This window comes from Pristiophorus japonicus, chromosome 8, assembly GCF_044704955.1.
Source record: "Pristiophorus japonicus isolate sPriJap1 chromosome 8, sPriJap1.hap1, whole genome shotgun sequence".
Lineage (NCBI taxonomy): Eukaryota > Metazoa > Chordata > Chondrichthyes > Pristiophoridae > Pristiophorus > Pristiophorus japonicus.
In genome coordinates, this window is record NC_091984.1 from 13,495,242 (window position 1) to 13,515,736 (window position 20,495).

Consider the following 20,495-nt stretch of genomic DNA (forward strand, 5'->3'; position numbering starts at 1 on the left):
GGTTCTGTTTGAAGTGTTACATCAATGATACTGATACAATGAGCAGTGTGCAGCATGTAACAATGTACTGCGCATAAACCCAGCCAAGAATTATCACAAAAGCCTTTTCCCAACATATTCAATGCAATACAATGCTGTGCAAAGCAAGGTGCAGCTATACAATAAAGAACAATAAGCTACAGGTGTAGACACGAATTATTTCACCGCTAGCCCCCAAGATCAAAATTCGGCACAGTAGTATTTCAAAATACACCTTAACGCTAATCCGCTCAATGACACCAGTTGTTTATAAATGCGAGGCATCTGCTCGATCAGCCACAGACCTTCTGCTCTCTCATGCCAAGGGTTTCTGCTCAAGAAAGGTGGTTATGGATTAGGAACAGAGGACACGTGTGTCCCCAGGGGCGGGTAGATTGCACAGAAATCCTTCAAGCAGTGACCATAAACCATTTCCTCTCATGACAAGGGCTTCTGATGAGAAAGGTGGGTACGGATTAGGGACAGAGGACACGGTGTCCCCAGGGGAGACTACATTGAGCAGAAGTCCTCCAAGCAGTTTGTTGCATTAGCACAAGTGGCCTTGTCTTTCGCCCCTTCCATTCTCTTTTAACTCATGCAGTTGACCGGACAGGGGAATTTGCCTTCTCAGAGTAATCACAGCCACAAGCTCAGAGAAAACCTGAGCCCTCCAATTCCATTTGTATGGGTGTCTGTCTGTATCTCATATATCCTCATGTATCTAGTAATTAGGTCAACTTCCTTGATCATATTAAACGCTCACCTATTTCACCGACTGCCTTCAATAAAGTGACCAGCTTTCTCTTGTGTCAGCTCAGCAGAAGTTCACAATGTACTGATCTATAAACTCACAATATGTTAAACAGATTTAAGTGCCAGAAACTTTTCAGTGGATCCCTATTTCCTAATTTCCTCACCAAATGTGCTTCCTTCACAATAGGTCATTTTTACATTAAAAAAAGATATATAAAGTGTTCGACAGACAATCTATGTAAAGGTCACTTGTCCTTTAAGCAACAGAGAAATGACAACTTCTCCAAGTAGTACTCTCCATCTGCCATCCCCACAGTAGAAAGCGAGCGGCTGTTACACATCTCAGCATGCCCTTACCAAGAACAACACCCGTCTCAAGTCCGGCGATGACAACACCGTCTTGTAGCTGAGGCACGCTACACTGTGACAGCCTCGACAGGCTTTAGGAGATCCATTTCCCTCCAGCAAGTCAGGTCACATCATTTCGTCTCCTTTACCGAGCAGCGGAGAATTCCTTCAAGTCACGACGGACAAACGGCAGCCACACTGCTGACTTTGTGCATCTTGCGTGGGGACAGACAGGGTACAGACATGCCTGCAGCTGACTGGAGGCATTCTTGTCGCTGACACGCTATACGACCTCGCTCAGCTTGAGCAGGGGAAGGGAATGAAAGGGGAGAGGGGCCAAGAGTTGCAGCTGACGCGCTAATATAACTCCACTTTCCAGCAACGGGCATCAGCTACAGCAAGTAAAGGCTGGTAATCCAGGGGAGCTTAAAGCCCTGCCATACAGCGCCATCCTTCATTCTGCCACAGAACGACTGCAATCTGATAAACACATCAGCCAGCAGATCTAACGTGCTCGCAATGCTCTCTGCCAGTGTTCTCAGTGTTCAATTCAAATTCATTTTCCCCATGAATAAACAAGACAAGCTCACACATCAGCTCACCTCTTAATGCTGAGGCCTTCTTCCGGCAGTTGTGTGTTGCAAGTTTTTGGTGTTAATGTTAAAAAAACAATCGTGGGATTACAGTGCAATTCCCCCCGCCGACCCCCCGACATTGAAATATGACGTGAAATCGATAGCAGCTGAAATTGTAATCTCTGCAGCTTTCGGCTGGCTGGTCTGAATCTCAAGCCCATTAATCACAGCTCCCAGCGATTCCAATCAATCAATATTCAGATTGCCTCATAGTGTACACATATGGCTTCCAAATGAAGTAATAATGATCCAAGATCTGTCTCACATTAAGTCATCAGTAGTACTGGGAGGGAAGGAGGGACAGAGAGAGAGAGAGAGAGAAGTTAAAGAGGAAATCTCGGCCAAGGTTTGATGAGATTAAACGAAGAGAGGTGCAATTTCCAAAAGAGCTTTGCGTTTGTATGTACATGTCGGTCTTTGCGTGTGTGTGTGTGTGTGTCTGTGTCTCTGGGCTAGAATTTCCAAAAAAATCCGCCAGCATTGGATTGCCGCCCAAAATGTCACTAATATTTTTAAATTACCGCGGGCGAAAAAGTCCACAAAAAGGGGAAAATTCCTCCTGGTGGAAAAAATGGACCTTACACCTTAACTCTCGGCGGAAAATGCGATCCTGGGCCGATTGAGCGGTCTTTAATCAAAATGGGCGGTAATTATTAAAATTTAGATTGAAGCTGTGGGTTGGGCCGAGGAGGGGAGAAAACGCTGTCAGTGTGTGTGTGTCTCAGTGTCTGTGTATGTGTGTGTACGCACCTCTCTGTCTGTGTGTGTGCATGTCTCTGCCCGTGTGTGTGTGTGTGTGTGTGTCTCTGTGTGTGCGTGCACGAAATAAGAAATTGAAGGAACGCTTGTCCAGGCTAAGCATAAATGTCAAACACAATGCCGAACTCACTCAAGTCAGGAAATAAAACTCTGTGGCATATCTCAACTCTGGTTTAAGCTTCTGGCTCTTCACATTTCCTTTTCTTTCATGGAATGTTGTTCTCCGTATGGCGTCTAGTATCATGCACTCCAGATCAGGTCATCATCATCATAGGCAGTCCCTCGGAATTGAGGAAGACTTGCTTCCACTCCTAAAGTGAGTCCTTTAGTGGCTGAACAGTCCAATACGAGAGCCACAGACCATGTCACAGGTGGGATAGACATTGGTCGGGGAAAGGGATGGGTGGGACTGGTTTGCCACACGCTCCTTCCGCTGCCTGCGCCTGATCTCTTCACGCTTGCGGCGTTGAGATTCGGAGAGCTCAACGCCCTCCCGGATGCACTTTCTCCACCTAGGGCAGTCTTTGGCCAGGGACTCCCAGGTGTCAGTGGTGATGTCGCACTTTACCAGGGAGGCTTTAAGGGTGTCCTTGTAATGTTTCCGCTGCCCACCTTTGGCTCGTTTGCTGTGAAGGAGCTCCGCATAAAGCATTTGCTTCAGGAGTCTCGTGTCTGGCATGCGAACTACGTGGCCTGTCCAGCGGAGCTGATTGAGTGTGGTCAGTGCTTCAATGCTGGGGATGTTAGCCTGGGCGAGGACACTGATGTTGATGCGCCTGTCCTCCCAGGAGATTTTCAGAATCTTGCGGAGACATCGTTGGTGATATACGGCAGGACTAGGTCCGGTGCGGCATAATCAAGAGGCAGAGTAAAGCTCCCTGTACTCTACACCAACAACGTATCTCAGCCTTCACTCCGATGTGCGCCAGTGTGACAGTCTCCATTTCCCATAGCAGCCACCATGAATTACATTACTAATTTGTGCTGGACTAGGGGTAGTAACATTAGGAACAAGAGTGGGCCATTCAGCCCCTCGATCCATTCAGTTAGATAATGTGTATCTTAACCCCATTTTCTCCGTATACCTTCAATACCCTCACCCAACTAAAATCCATCAATCACAGCCGTGAAAGCTCCAACTGTCCTCCAGCATCCACAGCCTTTTGGGGGAGAATGCTCCAAATCTCCACTCCCCTTTGTGTGACAAAGTACTTCTTGATTTCCCGGCTGAATTCCCTGGCTCGAATTTTAACATTCTGCCCCTTTGTTCTGGATTCCCCACCAGTGGAAATTGTTTCTCCGTATCAACCCCATCGAATCCTTTTTAACATTTTAAATAGCTCGATCTGATCGTCTAAACTCTAGGAAATACAAGCCATGTTTATGCAACCCGTCCTTGTACTTTAACCCTCTAAACCCCGGTATCATTCTGGTGAATCTGCGCTGTGCCCCTTCCAAGGTCAATATATCCTTCCCGAGGTACACAAGAACCGAACACAGTTCTCCAGATGGGTTCTGACCAAGGCGCTGTACAAATGAAGCATCACTTCCTCCCTTGTATTCCAACGGCCAACATTCCATTAGCTGTGTTGTAGTTTGTACTTTAGGTCCATGCTGACCAGGAACTGGATTGAGACTGCCCAAACTCACCTCATAGAAACATAGAAATTTACAGTGCAGAAGGAGACCATTTCGGCCCATCGTGTTCGCGCCGACCGACAAAGAGCCACATGGCCCTCAGTCAGCAGCCCTGAAGGTTACATATAAATCAATGAACAATGAACAACAGCGGAAAGGTAAAGAGCACCCAGCCCAACCAATCCGACCCACACAACTGCGACACACCTTGCACCGAAACATTCTACACACCACCCCAATCGGAGCCATATGATCTCCTGGGAGAGGCAAAAACCAGATTAAAAACCCAGGCCAATTGAGGAAAAAAAACAAATCTGGGAAAATTTCTCTCTGACCCATCCAGGCAATCAAAATTAGTTCAGGAGATCACTGTGGCCGTATTCGATTCACTGCAGTACTTACCATTGTATCTGCGCCAGACAAGAGGTAATCCAGTCTAATCCCACTCACCAGCTCTAGGTCCGTAACGCTCCAGGTTACGGCACTTCAAGTGCCCATCCAAGCACCTTTTAAATGTGGTGTGGCAGACCAACTGAACAAATATTTCGGTTCTGTCTTCTCGAAGGAAGACACAAATAACCTTCCGAATGTACTAGGGGACAGTGGGTCTAGTGAGAAGGAGGAACTGAAGGATATCCTTATTAGGCGGGAAATTGTATTCAGGAAATTGATGGGATTGAAGGCTGATAAATCCCTGAGGCCTGATAGTCTGCATCCCAGAGTACTTAAGGAAGTGGCCCTAGAAATAGTGGATGCATTGGTGATCATTTTTCAACAGTCTATCGACTCTGGATCAGTTCCTATGGACTGGAGGGTAGCTAATGTAACACCACTTTTTCAAAAAGGAGGGAGAGAGAAAACGGATAATTATAGACCGGTTAGCCTGACATCAGTAGTGGGGAAAATGTTGGAATCAATCATTAAGGATGAAATAGCAGTGCATTTGGAAGGCAGTGACAGGATCGGTCCAAGTCAGCATGGATTTATGAAAGGGAAATCATGCTTGACGAATCTTCTGGAATTTTTTGAGGGTGTAACTAGTAGAGTGGACAAGGGAGAACCAGTGGATGTGGTGTATTTGGACTTTCTAAAAGCTTTTGACAAGGTCCCACACAAGAGATTGGTGTGCAAAGTCAAAGCGCATGGTATTGGGGGTAGCGTGCTGACGCGGATTGAGAACTGGTTGGCAGACAGGAAGCAGAGAGTTAGGATAAACGGGTCCTTTTCAGAATGGCAGGCAGTGACTAGTGGAGTGCCGCAGGGCTCAGTGCTGGGACCCCAGCTCTTTATAATATTCATTAACGATTTGGATGAAGGAATTGAGTATAATATCACCAAGTTTGCAGATGACACTAAACTGGGTGGCGGTGCGAGCTGTGAGGGGGATGCTCAGAGGCTGCAGGTTGAATTGGACAGGTTAGGTGAGTGGGCAAATGCATGGCAGATGCAGTATAATGTGGATAAATGTGAGGTTATCCACTTTGGAGGCAAAAACACGAAGGCAGAATATTATCTGAATGGCGGCAGATTAGGAAAAAGTGAGGTGCAACGAGACCTGGGTGTCATGGTTCATCAGTCATTGAAGGTTGGCATGCAAGTACAACAGGCGGTGAAGAAGGCAAATGGTATGTTGGCCTTCATAGCTAGGGGATTTGAGTATAGGAGCAGAGAGGTCTTACTGCAGTTGTGCGGGGGCCTTAGTGAGGCCTCACCTGGAATATTGTGTTCAATTTTGGTCTCCTAATCTGAGGAAGGACGTTCTTGTTATTGAGGGAGTGCAGTGAAGGTTCACCAGACTAATTCCAGGGATGGCTGGACTGTCATATGGATCAACTGGGCCTTTATTCATTGGAGTTTAGAAGGATGAGAGGGGATCGCATAGAAACGTATAAGATTCTGACGGGACTGGACAGGTTGGATGTGGGAAGAATGTTCCCGATGTTGGGGAAGTCCAGAACCAGGGGACACAGTCTTAGGATAAGGGGTAGGCCATTTAGGACTGAGATGAGGAGAAACTTCTTCACCCAGAGTTGTTAGCCTGTGGAATTCCCTGCCGCAGAGAATTGTTGATGCCAGTTCATTGGATATATTCAAGGGGGAGTTAGATATGGACCTTACGGCTAAGGGGATCAAGGGGTATGGAGAGAAAGCAGGAAAGGGGTACTGAGGGAATGATCAGCCATGATCTTATTGAATGGCGCTACAGGCTCGAAGGGACGAATGGCCTACTCCTGCACCTATTTTCTTTGTTTCTCTGCATCCACCACCCTTCCAGGCATTAGCCTTTGGAGCCAGCACACAGCAGAGAGCATCATCCCATTGGTCTGAGCTGGATTTGAAGCCAAGACCCAGAGGTGAAATGTCTCATTTATAGTAGGACCTTGGCATGACATGATGTGTCTCCCCCCCACCCCCAGCCCCCACCCACCACCACTCCCCAGTTGCCATAACAAGACACAGCTAGCAAAAGACGGCTATTTCAGAAAACTTGCAACACTTGTGACTATAAATTATCACTGATACATGCAAGCCTGTTGGGTGGTCTGGGCCGAAGCAGGCTTTAAATGCCACTTGGAAGTGCTATGTGCAATGACTCCCAAACGTTGTGTGCGAACTGCCCAAGAAGAAAAAAATATGAACAAACTGGAACCTTTGTTTAGGACACAAAGTGCAGAATGATGTTCAACATCATGTGTCAAAGGTACCAACAGCAAAATAGCAACAGTCGGCCATTCAGCCCCTCGAGCCTGTACCACCATTCAATGAGATCATGGCTGCTCTGTATCTTAACTCCATCTTTCCGTCCACCTGCCTTGGCTCCATAGCCTTTTATACCCTGGGCTACCTTCTCTATCAGCCTCAGATTTATTATTTGATCTTGCACCTACTGCTTTTTTTGTGGGCAAGATTTCCACAATTCTACCATCTGTTGTAATAATGACACTACTTGATGGGGCAGCAAATCAAGTGAGCCAAACTTCCATCTGCAGAGAACGTGAAATGCTTATTTCAGTCCCAATTAGAAGCATAATTTTCAGCAACGGAGTGCCTACTTTGCCCTGATCATCCCAACTCATGAATTCAAAACAAGATGATGTAAATACAAATGGCAGGAGATGTGGGATTGTGGGAAGGGGGCAGGAGAGGGGGGGCGGGAAGAGAGGGGGGCAGCATTTAAAGGCTCAACCCCGCCCTCCACAAGCTTGGGGAACGAATGAGTTGCTAAACCGCCCTCCCTCTCTGGATATGTAGATCCATGTAGGAGCTGGTTTCAGGAAAGTAACTACAGAGACTTGATACCCACCCTTGTTTTCACTCATTCAGCATCTAAAGCACCAGTTTTACCTCAGGCCGTGGTGGTTGGGCCAGGACATGATAGCGCCAGCGTGAGGAGGCTAGAGTCACCAAACAGTCCCGTAATTGCCCTGGAGTCACCAGGAATTGAAACTTAATCTCCAGGAGGGACCCGGGTGTAAAAGATAAAAGAGCGTGTGATCTGGTTCCATTTTCCTGGAACATTTTCATTCATTGGTTGTAAAAATATTGGATATTGGATAACTGAGAGCTGGACGGCCTTCCAGTTGTCCGTGGGAAGGATAGAGGTGTCAGACGACCAATGGCACGACGGGGGTGTGCAGCGGGCAGAGCGATTGGGGCATGGTGAAGCCTGCAGGATTATGTCCAATCAGAGCTGGCTGCCTTGTAGGAGGCGTGGCCCATTATAGCCACCAGCTAACGCAATGTTGGTCTGCACCTCCAGGGGGCTGGAATGCAAAGGGATGGATGTTACGTTCGTTATATAAAGCTCTGGTTAATCCCCATTTAGAGTACTGCATTCAGTTCTGGGCACTGCATCTCAGGAAGGGTGTATCACCGGAATGATACCAGGACTAAAATGGTTCAATTATGAGGACAGGTTGTCTGGACAAGGCTTATATTCCCTTGAAGGGTGATCCAATTGGGGGTGATTAAGATGATTAAAGGAACTGATAGGGAAGATATAGAAAAACTATTTCCTCTGGTGGGGGGAGAGGGGGGAGTTCAGAACAAGGGGGAATGATGTTCAAATTCGAGCTAGGGCTGTTCAGAGCTGATGCCAGGAAGCACTTCTTCACTACAAAGAGTACTGGAAATCTGGAATTCTTTTCCACAAAAAGCTGTTGAGGCTGGGGGTCAAGTGAAAATTTTAAAACTGAGATTGATAGATTTTGGTTCGGCAAGGGTGTTAAAGAAAGATCACGGAACCAAGGCAGGTCGGTGGAGTTAAGATACAGATCAGCCATGATCTCACTGAATGGCAGAACAGGCTCGAGCAGCTGAATGGCCTACTCCTGCTGTTATCTTCCCATGTTCCTTCCTGAGAACTAAACAGAGCCAAAGCTAAACAGAGCCTAACTCCCAGAATAATAGCAAAAACAGCAAGGGAATATTGAAGAACTAGCACAATCACCACCCGTGACAGGCAGCATATTCAACATTTCATTTTGTGCAATCATTGTACTTCAAATATAATTCATGGCACGTGAAACGCTTTGAGACATTTCAAAGGGACACGATAACATGCTATAGAAATGCAAGTCTTGCACTGACATAGCCCTTCAGGTCCAAGTGAGGGGAATCATAATGGAAAATAAATGAACTGTAAATCTGCTCGACAAACTTACCACTAAAGAAATCGGGCCTTTAGTGTGCAACTGAAATATCTATTTCCCATATCATTCTTTCTTCAATCAATTTTGTGTTGAGATGTGATTTATTATTACACAATGGTTATTCAAATGTAAATGAAACAGAACTACAGCCGGCGATGTCACAGAAGGACACGAGGGATGTTGATAAAAATTATTTCCAATGGCCGCCATTTTAGCTGTCAACCTCCGAGGATCTGGCAATGTAAAAAAAACGCCTGTTTATTTGATAATATTCAGCACATGGTCCAAGGTCCCAGTGGAACGAGCAAGCCGGTCGAGACAAACATGCTTGCCATTGACCAGGACCAGGGCTCAGAGTTTAGGAAATACCGGCCTCATGAGTTACGGAGAACCCGGAAGAAATGGCATCAGCGTCGGGATTTCCACAGCAATGCCTCTGGACGAGCGGGAGAAATCCCGTGTAAATTCATCACCCATCCCACTGTCACGCAGAACCGGTTCAATCCGTTTGGACTTTAAGCACCAACAACAGCTTGTATTTATATAGCGCCTTTAATGCAGTAAAACATCCCAAGGAGCTTCACAGGAGCGATATCAAACAATATTTGACCCCGAGCCACATAAGGAGACATTAAGACAGATGACTAAAGGTCATACAGAGGTTGGTTATAAGGCGCGTCATGAAGGAGGAGAGAAAGGTAGAGAGCGGGGAGGTTTAGGGAGGGAATTCCAGAGCTTGGGGGTTCAGGCAGTACAGAACGATCCCAGAAAACTGCGATTTCCATTCTATGAAGACAATTATACCAATCTCGTGCCAGAACATTGCTCCGGAAAGTGGGCTTCAGACAGTCAGACAAGCAAACTGTTCTCGCCCCTGTTAGATATCATCACTTTGAAGTCTTTTTGTCCCGAGTATAGCTGGAATGTGCGGAGATTGATCGCACTTCCACTCAATTGCGCTGTTAATCTCGGTGCAGTGCGGCTGACATCGGCCAAACCCGCGCAAAAGATTAGGGAATTTTAAACGCGAGTTACGCCCCAACCCACTTATGTTTGTGTTTTCCGCGATCCTTTACGCTGGTTTATGATTCAATTGGCCTGCATCGGGCCCCGCCCACAAAACTAGCCCCACCCCCAGGTGAAGACTGCGAGGTTGCGCCGATAGCGCTGGTTCGGGAAATTGCTCTCATTTTCTGGGCCGCACAGGCACTAGTTGTCACGTTTAAAAAAGATTTTCCATCTCAAAAAATATTCAATTTACTCAGAAACTGACTATTGTATTGAAAGTAGTTTATTTTTTATTAAAAAGTTATTTGCAGCGATTTGAAATCAGGTCACTCGCAGGTGGAGGGCTGGACACCTTTATTAAAAAATACTTTTTTTGGTGGCATCATTTTCAGCCGTATTAATCAAACTGCCCCAGGTTACCGCCCTTAAATACATCAAGGAATAGGTTCTGTCACCTTGCCCCACTGTTCTGGTTCACGGAGGATTTTACGTTTGTGATTATGCGAATGAGTTTAAGCGGAAACTTGAACTGAACTCTAACCAGTGCAATTTCGGGCGCCGTTCCCGACTGCGCCCCAAGCGAAAACACTACCCCAAATGTATTGTGTTGCTGTTTGCTCCCGAGGACCTACGTTCATTGCGATGTTACCGCAGATCACGGGATGAAAGACGATTATTTGCTCTCTGCTCCTGAGCAACAGCGTGTCCTCTCTCTAAACTCTGGCATAAACGTCCGTCCCACTGCAGCAGATGTGCCGGCACCACAGCATCTTATCACAGGATCAGACACTCGCACAATGCTCTGCAATCCATTGGCATTACTAATGTTTAGCTACGTGGTGAAGGGAGTCGGGGCCATTTGGGGGTTTTCTGCAAATCCCCAACAGCTGTGGGTTTTGCTTTATTACAGTTTAATGCGAGACAGCCTTTACCTTTTAACAAGTATTTTTTTGCTCTCCCCTCCTGCTTGCTGGGTTACGTTTCACCCATGTGCGTGTTTAAGCAGGGAGTGTCAATAAGCTATTTTTGCAGCTCGGGACAGCTCCGCTCCTCACCCGACAACAGTCACTGCATAGCAACTCGGAGTGGGGGCGCCCTGGCTCATTTCCTTCCCTTCCCCTTCCCCTCCCCTCCCCAGCCTTCCTTCCCTCCCCTTCCCCAGCCCTCATCCCTTCCCCTCCCCTCCCCCAGCTCTGCCCTGCCTTTCCCTCCTCCCTTCCCCTCCCCTCCCCTCCCTTGCCCTGTGGAGCTCAGGCCAATTGTTGCATCCACAAATGCTGCCCTTAGTATAGAAGAGGCAACTCAAAACACAGACTGCCCATCAAAAGCTGGGGCCTTCTGTTCTGCATTCGGAAAGAAAGAGATCACTTGCTGTGGGTTTTTCCCTTTCACCTCAGGATGTCCCAAAGAGCTCATCCTCGACTCCGAGGGACTGCCTTTGAAGTGTAACCCGACCGCCATATTGTGCACAGCAATCTCCGACACACGGCAATATAATAATGACCAGATCATCTGCTCCTGGCTGACTTCGGTTGATGGTTGGCCAGGACATTGGGAGAACGGCCCTGCTCTTCGTCGAAAGATGCCGTTGGATCTTTTATGTTTACCCGAGAAGACAGACGGAGCCTCGGTTTAATGAGTCATCACATTTTTTCCTACCTTTTACCAATTGAACTATCGGTTGGGGGAATGGGGCGGGGGGGGCGGAGGAGCCTCTGTCCAGCGTTTGATTTATTTTCCACTTTTGTGTGCCGTTAATTAGTCACAAGAGCATGTTGCTGAAAGCAAACCAATCTTTGCTAAGGATCACCTGCAGTTCAACAATATGAGCAAACAATCACATTTTGCTGCTGTTTTGCTTTAAGATAGGCTGTCTTCATTTGTTTAGATGTCAGAATCAGTTAGCATTTGACCTTTTGATTGCTGCGTGAGGCATGCATTTTTGCAAATGAACAAGGACAGATATATTAAATACTAAACATGGTCTAATTAATCTGGAGGAATATTTAATATCATGTGCAGAATTCAGAATATGTGCACCAAGCACTTATCCAGTTTCTCACCGTACGGTACAAGATTTAATTCATTATCAGGTTAGATATCTGCAGTATCTGAGACATGCATTTTGATAGAGCCTTTTTATGTCCTCAGGTCGTCAAAACTGCCTCATAGCCAAGGAATCTCTTTTGAAATGCAAGCCACTTCTGGTTATGAAGGCCAGTTAGTGCACAGCAAGGTTCCACAAACATGAGCAGTTAATCTGTTTTTTTTGTCTGGTGCTGTTGATTGAGGCTCGCCTGTTGGCCAGCAACACCGGGGAGAACTCACAATGTTTCTTCGAATAGTGACCTGGGATGTTCAGTGTCCACCACAGCTAGCAAAAAGGGTCTCGGTTTAACAGGTCAGCCAAAAGGACAGCATCTCCCAACAAAGCAGCAACCAAAAAAGAACAGAAAGACTTGCAATTTTATAGCACCTTCCATGGCCTCAGGATGCCCCAAAGCGCTTTACAGCCAATGAAGTAATATTGTCACGGTTGTAATATAGGAAACACGGCAGCCAATTTGCACACAGCAAGGTCCCACAAACAGCGATGTGATAAGAACATAACGTAAGAAATAGGAGTCAGCCATTTGGCCCCTCAAGCCTGCTCCGCCATTCAATAAGATCATGGCGGATCTGATCATTGCCTCAACTCCAGTTCCCTACCCACTCCCCATAAACCTGGACTCCCCTTTCGTTCAAAAATCTGTCCATCTCCACCTTAAATATATTAATTGACCCAGCCTCGACACAGCTCTCTGGGGTAGAGAATTCCAAAGATTCACGACCCTCTGAGAGAATACATTTCTCCCCATCTCCATTTTAAATGGGCGACCACTTATTCTGAAACTATGCCCCTAGTTCTAGATTCCCCCACGAGGGAAAACATCCTCTCTGACCAGATCATCTGTATTTAGTGATGTTGAGTGAAGGTTAAATATTGGCCAGGACACCGGGGAAAACTCCCCTGCTCTTCTTCTTTTACATCCACCTGAAAGGGCAGGCAGGACCCTCAGATTAAGGTGTCATCCAAAAGACGGCACCTCTGACAGTGTAGCACTCCCTCAGTACTGCACTGGAGTGTCAGCTTGGATTTTGTACTCAAGTCTCTGGAGGGGGACTTGAACCCACGACCTTCTGACTCAGGTAAAAAGGACAAGTGTAAACTGAGGAAATTCGGCACAACTTTGTCGCAGTACGGAGGGACTCGGAGATTTCCAGCTTTCAGAGGAGACCCTAAACCGAGGCCCCATCTGCCCTCTCGGGTAGACGTTAAAGATCCCATCGGGCCATTTCCAAGCGCAGAGGAGTTATCCTAGTATCTTGGCCAACATTTATCCCTCGATCCACAAAACTTAATAACTGGTCATTTATCTCTGCGGTTTGTGGGATCGTGCTGTGTACAAACTGGCACATGGCAACAGTGACTCCACTTCCAAAAGTAATTCATTGGCTGTGAAGCACTTTGATGCATCCCGGGAGATTGAAAGGGGCTACATAATGCAAGGTCTTGCTATGATTCTGCTGCTGGGAGAAGGGAGCTGACTTTAACAGTGTAGATACTGGGAGGCGGCTCACAAACGCTGGCCTCCACCAACCTGAATAAAAGCAGATTTGCACTGCCAGCCCTATCACAGTGGGTTGAGAGTGGTGTTGGCACTGCCAGATCCTGGCACATCATGGTGGGCCCAAACCAAACTCGCTGGGGCTGCATATAGTGACACCGCTACACCTGGGCAACATGGTGGTGATTGGATAACTTCCCCTGTCAATCACGCCTAGAGACCTCACTGCTGTCAATCACGCCTGGACTGCTGTAAATGATGGAGGTTGATTTTGCGCACATAATGTGTAACTATCCTCCACACACTGAGTTATACATGTCCAATATAACAATAAGTAGGAACATCACAGTGTAAACAGATATAAAGATAATAAAACAAAATAAATAAAAACATAGACTTGTATTCATATGACAATTTATTGCACTCCTCAGAAACATCACTCAGGCACTTCATGCACAATGAAAGCTTTAGCAATGCCGCTACTATGGGCCAAAGGCAGGTATGTGGAGTTAGGTCACAGATCAGTCATGATCTCATTGAATGATGGAATAGGCTCGAGGGGCTGATGTTACGTAGGCCAATGCAGTCGCCACTTTGTGTCCACCACCAATTGGACAAAACACCAGAGTTAGTGGTCTTGGTTGAGGGAGGAATGTTGGCCCGGAGACCTTTATTTTCTCTTCCCCCTAATGTTGCCAGGGAACCTTTAACATCCATCTTCAGAAATATCCAACTTGCTGGGATAATCCTGCAGAGCTATCAGGGCACATTAAATCTGGTGGTCCTTCCTTTAATCCTGCCGACCTCCCTTTGATTTCCTGGCACCAATTCATTTAAGAATCAATTCAGCTACGCTGTGAAAATCAGTTTCAAAGTGAATATTTTCAAATTACAGAGAGCTGCCGATGCTCTGGGGAGTTTTGTCATTAGACACATATCTGGCAGTTCTACACATTCATTTCTGTTTGCTCACTGGAATGTAGGATAGTCATTAACACTTTGATAAGTAACGGCCTTTTTTTATTGTATGTGCGAGGGATGCTAGTGCCAGGAGGGAAACTGGTTCTGGGGAATGAAACACTTTCCATACGTCAGCATCAAGCATTCCTAGGTCAGGTTGCGAAAGAACGAACAAACTTGCATTTACATAACGCTTTTCATGTCCTCAGGACATCCCAAAGCACTTGACAGCCAATGACGTACTTTTGCTTTTTGTAGTGCAGTCACTGTTGTAATAGCGGAAGCGCAGCAGCCAATTTGCAAAATCCCACGCACACAGCAATGTGATAAAAGACCAGATCATCTGGTTTGTAGTGATGTTGTTTCAGAGATAAATATTGGCTCTTCTTCTAAACGGGGCCTCCGTTTAACGTCTCATCCGAAAGATGGCACCTCCGACAGTGCAGCACTCCCTCAGTGCCGCACTGGGAGTGTCAGCCTCGACTTTGTGCTCAAGGTTCTGGAGTGGGACTACTTGAATAAATGCAGGGTGATATTCCCTGTACTTGAGCCCAAGAGCGTGCTTCAGAATAGCAGCTCCTTCTGCACCAGTGGGACATCCCGACACCAATCATCCTTAAGCCTGACACTGAACTTTTAGTGGCAGTCTGGGTTCCCAACTCTGGGTGGAAGCATTCCTGGAGGTTTGATCACATGACAGTCTGACCACATGACATCTGACCATATGATGCAGGATCACATGACAGTTGATCACATGACAGCTACAAATGGTATTGCATTTACCTTATAAGAACATGAGAATTAGGAGCAGAATTATGGCCCCTCGAACCTGCTCCGCCATTCAATGATCTTCAACCTCAACTCCACTTTCCTGCCCGATCCCCATATCCCTTGATTCCCCGAGAGTCGAAAAATCTATCCATCTCGGCCTTGAATATACTCAACGATTCCGCATCCACAGCCCTCTGGGGAAGAGAATTCCAAAGATGCACAACCCTCAGTGAAGAAATTCTTCATCTCAGTCTTAAATGGCCGTCCCCTTATCCTGAGACTGTGCCCCCTTGTTCTAAACTCTCCAGCCCGGGGGAAACAACCTCTCAGCATCTACCCTGTCAATCTCTCTCAGAATCTTATCTGTTTCAATGAGATCACCTCTCATTCTTCTAAACTCCAGAGAATATAGGCTCAATCTACTCAATCTCTCATCATAAGACAGCCCTCTCACCCCAGGGATCAATCTAGTGAACCTTTGTTGCACCGCCTCCAAGGCAAGTATATCTTTCCTTAGATAAGGAGACCAAAACTGTGCACAGTACTCCAGGTGTGGTCTCACCAAGGCCCTGTACAATTGTAGCAAGACTTCCTTACTCTTGTACTCCAATTCCCTTAGAATAAAATTTGGGTCCCCCCTGTAATTGAGCATTTTTGGAGTACCAGTAACTAATGTTAACTCACTGAAATTGCATTGATATCTAATAGTAATGCTGGTAAAACTCAGATTCTCCTCATAGCCAAGAGCAATACAGTAACTCACTGATAGTCTAAATGTAACACAATATGTGTAATCCTACCTCTGCTATGACCAGTAGTAACCCTGTATAACCCGCTGATACCCTAAACTCCAGCCAGAATCCCCCCTACACCGCACAAGTCGTGGTCCGGATTGCCTTCGAACAGATCTACTCTCTCCACAAGTCCTCTGGTTTAGGCTCATTCCGTGAGAAGGTGACAACAGAGCTGATCTGTACTTGAACTTCACAGGCCGAGACCGGTTGGGCAGCAGGCTCGGGGCTTGGGGCATCTTTCACAGTGTGCATCCTCCGAAACTCAGCTTACCACCAACTTATCTAAACCACTCCCTGAGCTCACACGCAATAAAAAGGAGAGTTTTCATAGAGCGATAGATTACTGTCTCCCTAACCCCAAGTCCCCAGTCTCCCTCTCATCCCCTCACCCACCCCCCCCACCGATTTCAGAGTACACCGGATTTCAGCAACAACCAACCACCACCCCCCCCCACCACTCCACGGTTACCAACTTCTTGCCCCCCTCCCCCTTGCCCCCCACCAAGCCGGTCGTGGCTCTCTGCGGGCAAAGGCACTGTGCAGCCGCCGGTGACAAGCTCTGTGGTAAAGGCCAGGAAATGATTCGGTTCGAAAGGAAGGCAGAATAACCTCATTCTGACTTCCGATGGTCAGTTATTATTCACAGCCCCTCACGCAGAGAGTCTGTTGTTGTACTGAAGTTGCATGTTCAGCCATGAACTCATTGAAGGCTCGAAGGGCCGAATGGCCTACTCCTGCACCTATTTTCTATTTCTATCTTCTATGTTTCACGTGGGCCAGGAACTATAAATCGCTGACAGGAAGTTCCCGCCCCCCCCCCCCCCCAACACACCCCGATTCCGGGAAACTTTTAGTCGTTTTGGGGTTAGGAACCTAGAGGCAGACCTGTCCTGCAGGTCTGTGCTCACTAGGAACCGGACAGTCCAAACACATTCCATGTCGGACTCTGACAGCCAGCCAAGAGGAGAATTTTACACCATCAGTTGGGCTGGATTTTAACCCAAGTCCGAGAGGAACAAGTCCAATTTCCAATCTGCTGCAAACCCCTCCCTGCTTTAATTAGCTGGCACACGCTAACAGTTCCACTTGCTTATGTATAGGGGCCAATGCTTGGCAACCATTGTGACGTCATCGTCAGGCAACAGGAAGCCACTAATAATCTCCCCTGTGCAGTTAATGGATATTCATATGAACATAACTCCCCACTTTGAACTTCCTGTTCAGAAGATGAAAGAATAAAACAATTTTTTTTCAAAAACAGTTACTGGAGGGTTATTCACTGTGCCTTCAGTAAAAGTTGTTTGGGGTCTGGCACTTTAGGAGTGCCAGTGGGAGAGCCTGTTTTAACACCTGCCACTTGAAAAAAAAAAGACAAAACTCCCACTTGCCAACTCTGGAAAGCAGCCGGCAGAGTGGGCGCAGACTCCCACTGGTAGGGAAGGGAGTAAATGAGCAGGCTGAGTTTTTTCTAGCGTTGCCTAACAAGCCTCCAGCCCCAGCAGAGGGCCCGACAGAAGCCTGGGATGGAAGTTCGCCTGTCAGCACTCTCGAGGCAAGGAGCAGCGTGCGTCCTGAGGATAGAGAATCGACGTTCCAGCCAGAAGACGACAATTCCCCCTTCAACCCATGCAATTAATTAGATAGCAAGTAAGGGATAGACTTTGACTGCGCTCGGAGGCAAGTCTACGGGGCAGGAAAGAAGTGCAACGTCCCACATGCGCGTACATACAGCAAAAGGGGCCACTGCTGAGAGAGGGGAATAAACACACTGATGTCACAGAGCATCACCCCGACTGTGGGGAGCTGCTGATATTTGTAGGGCCACAGCTCCTCGCACAAGATACCAAGACAGTCCTGGATGAAGGCGGCCCTTTGGCTCATCTGATCTCATTCCACCAGAATATCGCACAAGGAGTAGTTGAGGCGAATAGCGCCCAACTGGGACCATGGTCTCGGTTAGCACGGTGCCTCCGCTGGGAGCACAGAAACTGCCCTATGCGTCGTTAAAATGGGCAGAGGTGATCCAAACATGTTCTCCTCCAACTTGTTCCACAACGGGAGCCATCAACCACAAACAACTTGCATTTAGCCGAGTACAAAACATCCCAAGGGTGCGTAATCAGACAGTGACACACCGAGCCACGCGGAGAGAGATAGGAGGACAGGTGACGAAGTGTTTGGTCACTCTGGTATTCTGTGCATAGTCCCATCATGTGAATTCATGAGCTGTCTTATTTCCAACACTGAAGGAAGGTCACACGGGTTAATTGTTCATTGTTTAAGCTACAAGTCTGAAACATTCCTATTTTAGCAGTGCACAAAGGCAAGAGGCGATGTCGCGCCACCAACCATCTTTTCCCCAGCAAGCGCGTCCGCACCAAAACCTTCCACACTTTGCGGGACGATGACGATTATAAATCCTTATCGGGAAGGTCTAAAATCTGTTGCCAGATTTTCCCGACGTGGACTGAGGAAGGGAGTACTGGTATGCAGTTCGAACAGAGTGCAGAGCTGACCTCTGACACTGTCAGATGGTCAAGGGCTCAGCTGCCCAAGGAGCACTTAATTCTCCACTGCGAGGCTGGTCAGACATCTCAGGAGGCGTCTCGTTGAACGCAAATTGAAAATCTTTTCTCGGAAAGAATTTTTATGGCCTAGCAGGGGAGAGGGGACCTCCCAGTGCTGCTGCCCTTGAGTGGCGTGAGCATGGGTGCAGGCAGATTTAAGTGCCGCTGGAGATAACGTCATGGCTATAATTCTTCTGCCCTCCAAGCGATATTGTGGCCATTCGTTCTGGCGTGAGGTGAAAGGTTGGTCAGGCACGGAATGCGAGGCGAATGCCTCTTCTCCCCTGAATAGCTGGGCGTTTGTGACCCTGGACATGCCCGCGAGCCAGGACAGGGGAATGTTGAAATGGCGAGACTCACCAATACTGGTCCGTAATATTGCAACTTGCATTTATGCAGCGCCTTCAATGTAGCAAAACGTCCCAAGGGGCTTCACTGAAATGTTATCGAACAAAGTTGGACACCGAACCACATAAGGCGATATTTGGACAGGTCACCAAAAGCTTGGTCAAAGAGGTCGGTTTTAAGGAGCATCTTAAAGGAAGAAAGAGAGAAGTAGAGAGGCGGAGAGGCTTAGGGAGGGAATTCCAGAGCTTAGGGCCGAGGCAACAGAGACATGGCCACCAATGGATGAGGGGGCTTGACAAGGTGGATGCAGAGATGATGTTTCCACTCATAGGGGAAACTAAAACTAGGGGACATAGTCTCAGAATAAGGGGCCGCCCATTTAAAACTGAGATGAGGAGGAATTTCTTCTCTCAGAGGGTTGCAAATCTATGTAATTCTCTGCCCCAGAGAGCTGTGGAGGCTGGGTCATTGAATATATTTAAGGCGGAGATAGACAGATTTTTGAGCGATACGGTCGTAAAAGGTTATGGGGAGCTGAGTCCATGATCAGATCAGCCTTGATCTTATTAAATGGTGGAGTAGGCTCGAGGGGTCAAATGGCTTACTCCTGCTCCTATTTCTTATGATTAAAATCAGGGATGCTCAAGAGGGCAGAATTAGAGGAGTGCAGACAGCTCGGGTTGTGAGGCTGGAGGAGATTACAGAGATAGGGAGGGGCGAGGCCATGGAAGGATTTTGCTCAATGGCCTACCCCTATGTTCCAATGATTTGAAAACTAAGGATGAGAAGTTTAAAATTGAGGCGTTGCCGGACCGGGAGCCACTGTAGGTCAGCGAGCACGGGGGTGATGGGTGAACGGGACTTGGTGCGAGTTAGGATTGCTCAAGTTTATGGAGGATGGGAGATCGGAGGCCAGCAAGGAGAGTGTTGGGATAGTCAAGTCTAGAGGTAACAAAGGCGCCTGGCTGGATTTAAATTTCCAATCCCTAGTGACATGAGCTCAAAGCGAATCAACGGCCCGTTTTACACCCTGTCTGATTGGAAAATCCATGGACACAAGCCCATTGCGCTGGTAATAGGCTCATTTCAGCCCCTTTGTCTCGGTCTGAGAAAAATATTCCTCCCTCACCTCTCTCGCAATCTTCTCCCTTTCTCTTGCTGGGACCCAGCTCCACAGGCACTGGCGCCCTTTGGTTTCAGCTCACCCAAGTGGCTCCCTATAACATGGGAGCCAAGGCAAGTGTCTGCAGGCTATTCGACTGCAGGGGGCATCAGCGCCAAGTCGAGTCCTGTTCCTTGCCTGATGTCCACGTGTAGAGTTTCCAACCCGGTGACTGGACAGCGGATTGTTGTTTTTTTCTTATGTTAAAGGTGTAATGCAAGTTTGTTCTTGTTAGCGTCTAGCTAACTTTCTCCCACTTCTTTAGCCCAGACTACCACCCAGATGAAGAGGGCGCTAACTCAGCCCAGAACAAATCGGGGACTACTGCGGCCTGCAGGTCACACATCCTTAACCAGCCTAGACACTCAACGGGAGCCACACTCAAATGCTGCTGCCTTTGAGGATTCAGGCCGGTGCGGGAAAGATCCCTCCCGCCACAGCGGGCCCCAAGTCTCAGTAGTGCGCTCGGTAATC

General features: G+C 47.5%; 1 protein-coding gene across 11 annotated transcripts in view; it reads right to left on the reverse strand.

Moving 5' to 3' along the window:
- Positions 1 to 20,495, reverse strand: part of adgrl2a (adhesion G protein-coupled receptor L2a) — a 544,699-nt gene that overhangs the window by 383,424 nt on the left and 140,780 nt on the right. The window contains exon 1 of one of the 11 annotated variants that reach the window (XM_070886514.1): positions 1,129 to 1,335. The exons of 9 other annotated variants lie outside the window; for them this stretch is intronic. The gene's annotated coding sequence lies outside the window, so the exon portion shown is untranslated. Of the gene's footprint in view, positions 1 to 781; positions 805 to 1,128; positions 1,336 to 20,495 lie in introns of those variants that run through there. One more of the 11 variants, XM_070886519.1, reaches the window with a different exon arrangement.